Genomic DNA, 10,000 nt, shown 5'->3' on the forward strand with positions numbered 1-10,000 from the left:
AAACTGTTCTGTCTGTCTCTGTGTGTATATTCTAGGATCTCGGGCATCCTCCATCCGATTGCGCTCTAATGTGATATGTAGATGCCGACGGTATCAGGACGTGTATAATATATTATATAAAATCCTTTCTGTCTGTTTGTCTGTGTGTTTCTTCTAGGATCTCGGGTATCCTCCATCCGATTGCGCTCAAATTTGATATGTAGATACCGACGGTATCAGGGCGTGTATAAGTCCTGAAAAAATTACAAAAATCGATTCCAGGTGTGAATGCGATCGATAAAGCTGTTTTTGTCCTGCTTTTATTCCGTCAATCTGTACATAACTGCACCTTCCCTTCTTTGTTGTTTTTGTACTGCTTAAAGACACGTTTCTTTCCTACCAAGCTTACTATTTAAACCATGTTTGTGTTCTCCCAGTAAACAGCCTTATCATTACTGGTACTTTAAACTCTTCGGTTGCATATTTGTGTAAATAAAATCGTTTTTTCTTTGGAATAGAAAAAAAGTCTATCTATATTTCTTCTTTTGCTGGTGTCTCAAATTTAGGTTAAATCAGTGTTTCTCAAAGGGGTGGCCTATGGGACAGTCGGACAAGTTGTTTTGAGAAAATTTGGTTCAAATGTTTGACAACTCAGCACCGTCCTTTGGACGGGGTGGGGGCGTTTTGCTCGTATATAAATATGTAATACACATACACTCATATGGATATATATATATATATATATGTATATATATACACTTATATATTATGTATGTATATATATATATATATATATATATTATACATACGTATATATATATATACACACACATATATATGTATGCATCTATGTATGTAGATAGGTAGGTTTGTACGTACGTACGTACGTAGGTTATTTGATAGATAGATATGCAGAAGCAGCCAGGCAGTATGGGAGAGGAAAGAGAGAAAGATTTGGGTAGATAATAGATTCACATATAGTTTCACAGTAGACATCTTTAACTCCAAACTATGTAGTCATAGTAGTCATCGTTAACTACAATTAAGTTATTTTTCACAGAAGTCTCTCTATATAATTAAAGGTTAATTAGAATTATGATAGCAACAATGACTGTTTTAAGATGTAGAATGAAATGGAAGAATCTCGAATATCTTTTATAAAACATCATACTCGTATATATACATATGTGCCAGTGTGTGTGTGTGTGTGCGTGTGTGTGTGTGTGTGTGTGTGTATGTATGTATGTATGTATGTATATATGTATGTATATAGAGTAAAAATTTCACAGGACTACAAAGAGCACACGGACAAAAATCACACACAAGTCGTGGAGATGATCATCCCTTAACAGTTATCCGCCAAAAGTCATCACAGTTTCGTGCCATTATCAATAAGATTGCTAATTTTTGTAGCATCAACAGCAAAAACTGCTGGGATAAGTGAGCGGGCGTAAAAGGTGGTAAGAAATAATGAAAAAAAAAAAACAACACATGAAGGTTGTATATTTCAGCTATGAGTCAACATAGGGCAAGACGTGCAGAAATAATACCAATGAAAAATGTTCTGTAGGACTTGAAAGGGAAAGTAGAGAGCTAGAAAGATAGAAAGACAGGTGGAAAGATGGAAGAAATAGATAACAAGTTAGAACGAAAAGTGGAAAAATAAACGAACCCTGGGCTAAATGTGAATGCTAAGATGAGAGCACTGGAGAGCATGAGTGAATAGGTCAGCGGTCAAGCAAGAATAGGATGGGTGAAGAGTGAAACAAGATGATCAGGTGGTACGTAAAATGGAGAAGGGCAGAGCGAAAGACAAAGAGTGGTGAGAGGAAAGGCTCGTGCACAGATATACATACATAAAGGGGTAAATGCACACTCACTCGCACATACATATATATACTCACACACACACACCACACACACACACACAACACCACACACACATATATATATATATATATATATATGTGCATAAAAATATAGATAAATACTAATATATACGTGTACGCGTATATATGTATGAACAGAGAATGCGCAATGGATCTCTAATGAAAGGTTAATAAACGTTGAATGATTTGCCTTCCTGAAATAAGGAAGTAATCAACTATTTACAGTGAGTTGATAGTATATTTTATATCTCTTTTTCAACATATGCGTTTATTTTGTGTTAATATATGTGCAGACACACGCAAACACAAGACAATCATATGTTCACATACATATGAACACACAAACACACATATGCTTGTATATATAACTCGCTAGTTACTCTAGAGTTTCCCTGATGGGTAGCTGGCTCGTCAGATACGAAGAGACTTGTTTGTTTCTTTATGATAAACCGACTACATGTCATGTCCAAGTAATTGCACGCTTCTGCGATATAATGTCATTCTCTTCTTCGTTGATATTAAATTTTGTGTATACACATTCATGCAGATAGATAGACAGACATAGATAGATAGAGAGATAGAACAGACAGACAGACAGACAAACAGGCGGAAGACAAACAGACAGACAGGCAGACAGACAGACAGGCAGACAGACAGATAGGTGCAGGAGTGGCTGTGGTAAGTAGCTTGCTTACAAACCTCATAGTTCGGGGTTAAGTCCTACTGCGTGGCACCCTGGGCAAGTGTCTTCTACTATAGCCTCGGGCCGACCAAAGCCTTGTGAGTGGATTTGGTAGACGGAAACTGAAAGAAGCCCGTCGTATATATGCGCGCGTGTGTGTGTGTGTGTTTGTGTGTGTGTGTCTGTGTTTGTCCTCCCACCATCGCTTGACAACCGATGCTGGTGTGTCTACGTCCCCGTAACTTAGCGGTTCGGCAAAAGAGACCGATAGAATAAGTACTAGACTTACAAATAATGAGTTCTGGGGTCGATTTGTTCGACTAAAGGCGGTGCTCCAGCATGGCTGCAGTCAAATATCTGAAACAAATAAGAGTAAAAGAAAAAGAGACTGACAGACAGACAATTAGATAGATAGATAGATAGATAGATAGATAGATAGATAGATAGATAGATAGATAGATAGATAGATAGATAGATAGATAGAAAATCTGAACATTGTCTCTGCGGTTGAAACTGTTCGTTTCAGATCTCCCTGAAATCATCATCAGGTGACTATTATCGTATAGAAATTGTTGACAATGGCTTTATTTATTATATTCAGTTAAACAGAGAAACGCAGTAAAATCATCTAAAAAAAAACAAATAAAACGCTTTTCAAAAAAATGTCTAGACAGCAGACATTCTTTTACGACATTTGAAAAAAAATAATGAATATAGAAAACTTGTAAAACTATGTCAAGTGACACTGAATGTCATTGATTTCGAAATTAAAATCATAAAAATTATTAGTAAAAGTCAAGTGAGATAGCTTAAAATTTAACCTTAGTGAATAAAATAATCTCTCAAATAATAGAGAACTGTGTGTTATATAAAGAGGAAGAGAGAGAATTTGGCTTAAAACGGAAAATGAAAACTGGAAGAACTGTGTGGACGGAGGGTCTGAATCAAACTTTCCGTATATTTTTACAAAGAACTTCCGACTTCCTTTCCCTGCCTGTCTCACCACTTTCCCTTTCTCTCTCTTTAGTGTGTGTGAAGACAATAATTCAAATAAAGACCTCTCTCTCTATGTATATATGTATGTATATATATATATATATACACACACACATACACACACATATACATACATGCATAATATATATATATATATATATATATATGTCTGATGAACGGCAACGAGAAACTCAGAGTAACAGATTTTGTTGAATTTTCTGCTGCTTAAAATAAAGTATATATATATATATATACACGAGCAAAACGTCCCCCGTCCAATTGACGGTGCTGAGTTGTCAAATATTTAAACCAAATTTTCTCAAAACAATTAGGCCTCCCCTTTGAGAAACACTGATTTAACCTAAATTTGAGACACCACCAAAAGAAGAAATATAGATAGACTTTTTTCTATTCCAAAGAAAAACGATTTTATTCACACAAATATGCAACCGAAGAGTTTAAAGTACCAGTAATGATAAGGCTGTTGACTAGGAGAACACAAACATGGTTTAAACAGTAAGCTTGGCAGGAAAGGAACGTGCCTTTAAGCAGTACAAAAGCAAAAATGGAAGGTGCAGTTATGTAGAGGTTGACGGAAGAAAAGCAGGACAAAAACGGCTTTATCGATCGCATTCTCACCTGGAATCGATTTTTGTAATTTTTTTGAAGACTTATACACGCCCTGATACCGTCGGTATCCTATCTACTTATCAAATTTGAGCCCAATCGGTTGGAGAATGCCCGAGATCCTAGAAGACACACACACACACACACACACACACACACACACACACAGAACGGATTTTATATAATATACATATATGCATATATTATTAAAAGTCGGCCGAAGTTACAGTGTTTCAAAGAGCTGAGAATTTTGTGCATTGCCATTTATCAAACTAGTTTCATATTATTGAGTTAAAACTAGCTCTATAAGTGCCAACGCACGAAACACTCGGCCTTGGAGTCAATCGAACAATTACTAGTAAAAGAAAACTCATATATTCACGTTTGAGTTCTGTATTTCTTGCTTGCGTCACCCCGAACATAGATAGATAGATAGATAGATAGATAGATAGATAGATAGATAGATAGATAGATAGATAGATAGATAGATAGATAGATAGATAGATACAGTTGTATGCCAGACTTGTTTGGTGACGTCTTGGCAGCGGTGCACTGCAACTGGCAGCAAAACGGTGCATCCCCGGTTTTGTGAGCCGAGGAGCCGTAACACTGCTGAAAAAAGATCTAAACAAGGGGGACGCAATAGATAACTTTAGGCCCATGACTGTGCTTTATGCAGACTTGAAAATTTTGGCCAAGGTGTTAGCCAAGAAGTTGGCGCTTGTCATCGAGAAACATAGATAGATAGATAGATAGATAGATAGATAGATAGATAGATAGATAGATAGATAGATAGATAGATAGATAGATAGATAGATAGATAGATAGATAGATAGATTTGTTTTTTTTATATCTATATTTTGGAGTAGCTTAAGAAAGATTTCACTGCTATTTCTTTCTACCCATATCGAGAGATATGACAGATGTTCCATTGCTAAATCGTAAACCAATAACTTACTGGGTATAGGGAAAATAGTAATACGTAAGATAACTTGTGCCGAAGTTAAAAATATCATTAATTCGTGATTTTATATCAAAGCAATTAAACGATACTACTACAGTGAAAAATATCTATTAAGCAATCTGGTAATGAATTTGTTAAACTTCAGATAAATAACACGCATTTACTTCGGTGAGTGTTAGAAGCTGTCATTTAAGTAAATCTATGCACATCTGTTTCTCATGAAATTAACACTTTCTTCAGTTCTGCAAAGCTGTAAACTTTACTATTGGGTCTGTTGCAATATAATATGCACTTCGTCATGTAAAGGAATCTACGAGATCACTTAATGAGATTTCCACTTTATTCCATTGGTCTTTGTGAAAAAAAAAAAACTAAAACGGATCTAAGCAATAACACTCAACCGAGCAGTTTCAATCTATTTCTTTCCTCTCTCTCACTCTCTCTCTCTTTATACACACATACACACACGTGTTCATATGTCCATATACATGCCTACATATATATAAAGAGAGAGAGAGAGAGGGGGGACAGACAGACAGACAGAGGCGTGGAAGAACAAACAGGATATATAGAATTCAGTATAGGAATACGTACATAAAAGTCTTTTTCTCGAACACTCCAGAGATCATTATAATTAATTTTCATATTCCTGTATGAGGAGTCGTCGTGGCCGAGTGGTTAAGGCGATGGACTAGAAATCCATTGGGGTTTCCCCGCGTAGGTTCGAATCCTACCGGCGACGTCAATTACATGCTCATTTTTTTTTAGCACTGTATACACTGTATAAAGAGAGAGAGAGAGAGAGAGAGAGAGGGGGACAGACAGACAGACAGAGGCGTGGAAGAACAAACAGGATAAATAGAATTCAGTATATGAATACGTACATAAAAGTCTTTTTCTCGAACACTCCAGAGATCATTATAATTAGTTTTCATATTCCTGTATGAGGAGTCGTCGTGGCCGAGTGGTTAAGGCGATGGACTAGAAATCCATTGGGGTTTCCCCGCGTAGGTTCCAATCCTACCGGCGACGTCAATTACATACTCGTTTTTTTTTGTTTTTTTTTTTGTGGTACACCTATACAATAATTTCATTATTATTATTTTATTGTTATTATAACGGATATACCATGAAAGCTGAAAACGTATCCTTTGTGTACCAGAGAAAATATAGGGCAGAGAGAAACTGAAGCCTGGTCTATGTTCATATTTTTTATAATTGTTAACGGAAGAAGAGTCAAAACGAATCTAACAAGGACGCTCTTTGGTGGATGCTAACCATTTCACTTCCAGGAATTTCGGAGAATTATAGTCAATCTGGAACTGTGGTCCTCAAACTTCATCCGTATGACCCCCGGGGGTCCATATAAGATTTTGTGGGGTCTATGTAACAAAAGAGTAAATTGGGGATCCACGAAAGAATTTAAGGGACCATGAACAAATTTTGCTTTAGATGTATGTGTTGGTATGTATTGCAAGAAACATCTAGGTTCTTTGTCTAATATTTCACATAGTTCAACCTACTCAAGTTAATGTGTGAAAAAAAATAGGAATATTGAAAGAAGTTTCCATTAAACTAGTTTTTAAATATCGAATAGTTACGGGGTCCACCAGAATGAAATAGTAATCAAAGGGGGTCCACGAAACCAAAATAGTAAATTGGGGATCTACAGTAGTTTTTTGAGGGCCCCTGAAAACATTTCGTTTTAGATGTATGTATTGGTATGTATTGCTAAAAAGATCTAGGTTTCTTTGTTCAATATTTTACATAACTCAACCAACAGAAGTTTATGTGAATAAAGCAAAATTGGAATTTTTAAAGAAGTTTCTACAAAACTAGTTTTTAAACATTGAATGGTTATGGGAGTCCACCAGAATAAAAAAAAAGTAACCAAAGGCGCCCATAGATAAAGAAAAATGGTTGAGAAATCCTTATCTAGAATTTTGTATTCCAAGATACTCCTTCTCACTTTTGATCAAATTCAAGATCGTTTATTTTCCAGATCTAAAGAAGGTTTTTGGAAATGTTAGTCAAGCTAAGAGAACTGTTTAGGTAAATTTTGTTCTTATATTATTCAGAAAGTTTTATGTATTTAAATATTGATTTATGACATTTGGCGGCAGAGGTGATGTAATCCATTGAATTAACCACAAAACACACCAGAGGCTTATTTTATTAATCCCAGTGGGATGAAAATATAAGCCAACCATGGTGGAATTTAAACAAATGACGTTGAGGAATGAAATTAAATACTACAAGATATTTAGCTCAGCAATTTAATATATCTGCCATTTCGTATTCTGGAACATAATGAAGATTTGAATTGCACAATTTTTCAGCATACCCTATAAATACTTTATGTTGTAGCAATATTTATCATTGTGTCATGACAAATCTGTACATAATTTCGAGATTACTTTGGTATATATCGTCCACATGTAGAATATTATAGAAGAATGATCTACTGAACCAAGAATATTTGTTAATATTTTTATCACACTTGTTAATATTTGTACCACTTGTTAATATTTGTATCACACAAAGGGGGCAGAATCGTTATCGCACCGGGCAAGATATTTGACGGCATTTCGTCATATGTACTTATATAATATACTCACTGGTAGGCACGTACACGCGCGCAAGTGCACGCAGACACACACACACACACACACACACACACACAAAAGCGTATTTCAATAAAACCTATCAATTAAACATTTCGCTAACCAATGTTTTTTCTGAATCAGAACGAAATTCAAGGAGACATGTATTTGCCTAAAAGATACTTAGCAACATACAAGGCGTTAACATTTCATACCTTTTGTTTAAACTATTGGTGCAATGTGTCAAAAGTCTCAGTTTTTCGCTCAACAACTTGAGTTTGTCTCTAAATATTTAGTTACGTCATCTTACGTTTATTTCACTGACAAAGAATAATTATGCACATGATATAAATTGCATAATTAAACTGCGTTGTTAAATCTTCAGAGATTTGTAACCCGCTTTCGCTTTCGTAATTTTACTAGATTAGTGACGGACTCGCAATTTCTGTTCCAGCAACAACTGCAAATTCCAGTAAAAGGATACATGAACTTTTACATAAGTCCTCGTTGAAGTTTCGATACTACTTACTTGTTGTACAATTTAAATTTCAAAACGCATTATATGTGTGTGTGTTTGGGTGCGTGCGTATCTGTATGTGTATGTGCGTATTCAAGTATATATGTAGACACACACATTCGGGCGAGATAACAATACAGAACGCAAGATAAGTAACTGGGGTTATACTGTTATTGACATGCCATACATACATACATAGATACATACATACATACATACATACATACACACACACACACACACACACACACACACACACACACACACATTGTTCCTTCTCGAGACTGGCTCATAAGGGCCGGTTTCCCGGTTTCTTGGCGTATAGGTTCCCCACCTGGACAGAGTGAGAGAAAGTTATGGCGAAAGAGTCAGCAGAAGTTCGCCATTACCTTCTGCCGGAACCGCGTGGAGCTTAGGTGTTTCGCTCATAAACACACACATCGTCTGGTCTGAGATTCGAACCCGCGATCCCGCGACTGCGAGTCCGCAGCTCTAACCCCTAGGCCATGTGCCTCCACACATACATATATGTTTATAAACATACATGTATGTACATACATATATATGCATACATATGTATGTATGTATTTTTTGTGTTTATAATTCTTTAAATGCTTTCTTTGGGGAAAGAGTTGGTTTCTAACAAAGATACAAAACTGCAGAGTTGGAATGTAGATAACGGATATGATCTATGCGTATTCATCTTTGTGCACACATCTATCGGGGCAAGTATGGGCCTCATTGCATGACAAACTTCTTGAATGTTCTATATATTTGGTCAGCGCCTTTGAGTTCATATGTACGTAAACATATATGTATGTTGTATGTATGTAAAATACAGTGTACATTTAAACACATAAGAGATGGCCATAACAGGACATCTGACTCATTAGAAAGAGTAGCTAAACTACAAACCACTAATAGTTTTAATTCTGAAAGGGAATGAAAGATAAAAACATTTACCCTATTTTCCCTGGACTATGCTTAGTTTCAAGCAATCTTTTGTAAATAAAATGTCCTGTTATGGCCATCTTTTATCTGTTTAAATGTACACTGTATTTTATATGAATAATATATAGTCTATTGACTAATTTTTTTTCTCGCTAGACCAATGGTAGCAAAGAATTTTTCTAAATTTTTTTGCTAACCTAAGATTATATGTATGTATGTATGTATGTATGTATGTATGTATGTATGTATGTATGTATGTATGTATGTATGTATGTATGTATGTATGTATGTATGTATGTATGTATGTGTGTGTGTGTGTTTATGTATGTATGTATGTATGTTTGTATGTAAGTATGTATGTATGTATGTATGTATGTATGTATGTATGTATGTACGTACGTATGTGTGTACTGTTGTTTCAAGTATGAGTTCCTTTTACACTGGAATTTGTTGTATAAATGTCTGCTTTTTCAAGGATTGTGTGTAGTAGCAATTGACTAATTGTACTGTAGATGACTGGTCTTATAAATAGGATCGGAATTTATCTAGGTGATACTTAAAATACTTCAACGGTTATCACAGTCACTGCCTTGCTTTCTTAAGTTAAAAAACAAACTTGAATAAACGGTGTACTATAGTGCTGTTAATTGATTGTTATCTTACGATAACAATCTTTGAAAGCCAAGAGAAACTCTCTATACTTTTATTTACTCGATGATATAAACCGAGGCTTGGTATTTTCGTCTCCTGAATCTTCTAAATGTAGATAATGGTGTATCTATTTTTGCAATA

At 35.4% G+C, this 10,000-nt stretch overlaps 2 non-coding genes across 2 annotated transcripts; both read left to right on the plus strand.

Annotated features, from left to right (window-relative positions):
* The first annotated feature begins 5,797 nt into the window (after positions 1–5,797).
* Trnas-aga lies at positions 5,798–5,879 on the plus strand. Its single transcript has one exon. It is a non-coding gene; the product is annotated as a tRNA-Ser (tRNA).
* Positions 5,880–6,087: 208 nt separating this feature from the next.
* Positions 6,088–6,169, plus strand: Trnas-aga. Its single transcript has one exon. It is a non-coding gene; the product is annotated as a tRNA-Ser (tRNA).
* Positions 6,170–10,000: the final 3,831 nt, after the last annotated feature.

The sequence above is a fragment of the Octopus sinensis genome, linkage group LG1, assembly GCF_006345805.1.
Source record: "Octopus sinensis linkage group LG1, ASM634580v1, whole genome shotgun sequence".
NCBI classification, from domain to species: Eukaryota; Metazoa; Mollusca; class Cephalopoda; order Octopoda; family Octopodidae; genus Octopus; species Octopus sinensis.